General features: G+C 65.9%; 1 protein-coding gene across 1 annotated transcript in view; it reads left to right on the forward strand.

The window, feature by feature from the left end:
- REEP4 (receptor accessory protein 4) overlaps positions 1-1,024 on the forward strand; it is a 6,487-nt gene that overhangs the window by 1,515 nt on the left and 3,948 nt on the right. The window lies entirely within an intron of this gene.

Genomic DNA, 1,024 nt, shown 5'->3' on the forward strand with positions numbered 1-1,024 from the left:
TGGGGTGCCCTGCATCGCCCAAGGGTGGGGGTCCCCTGAGGAGGCCCTGCCCCAGCTTGGGGGGGGTCTCTGCTCTGAGGGTGCCCCCATTTCCTGGCGGGGTCTCTGTTCTGAGGGTGCCCCCATTCCCTTGCGAGGTCCCTGCTCTGAGGGTCCCCACATTTCCTGGTGGGGTCTCTTCCCACAGGGTGCCCCCATTTCCTGGCGGGGTCTCTGCTCAGAGGGTCCCTGCCCAGAGGGTTCCCCCATTTCCTGGCCGGGTCTCTGTTCTGAGGGTGCCCCCATTCCCTGGCGAAGTCTCTGCCCAGAGGGTCCCCCCATTTCCCAATTCCCTGGCAGGGTCCCTGCCCACAGGGTGCCCCCATTTCCTGATGGGGTCCCTACCCGGAGGGTCCTCCCCATTTCCTGGCGGGGTCCCTGCTCTGAGGGTGCCCCCATTTCCTGGTAGGGTCTCTCGGGATCTCTGTTCTGAGGGTGCCCCCATTTCCTAGCGGAGTCTCTGCCCACAGGGTGCCCCCATTCTCTGGCGGGGTCTCTGCCCACAGGGTTCCTCCGTTTCCTGACGGGGTCCCTGCTCTGAGGGTTCTCCCATTTTCTGGCAGGGTCTCTGTTCTGAGGATGCCCCCATTTCCTGGCGGGGTCTCTCGGGGTCTCTGTTCTGAGGGTGCCCCCATTTCTTGGTGGGGTCCCTGCTCAGAGGGTCCCTGCCTAGAGGGTCCTCCCCATTTCCTGGCGGGGGCCCTGCTCTGAGGGTGCCCCCATTTCCCAATTCCCTGGCGGGGTCCCTGCCCAGAGGGTGCCCCCATTTCCTGGCCAGGCCTCTGCTCTGAGGGTGCCCTCATTTCTTGGCAGGGTTTCTGCCCACAGGGTCCCCCCTTTTCCTAGCGGGGTCTCTGCCCACAGGGTGCCCCCATTCCCTGGCGGGGTCCCTGCTCTGAGGGTGCCCCCATTCCTTGGCGGGGTCCCTGCCCACAGGGTGCCCCCATTCCCTGGCGGGGTCCCTGCTCTGAGGGTGCCCTCATTC

The sequence above is a fragment of the Geospiza fortis genome, unplaced genomic scaffold (assembly GCF_000277835.1).
Source record: "Geospiza fortis unplaced genomic scaffold, GeoFor_1.0 scaffold594, whole genome shotgun sequence".
Lineage (NCBI taxonomy): Eukaryota > Metazoa > Chordata > Aves > Passeriformes > Thraupidae > Geospiza > Geospiza fortis.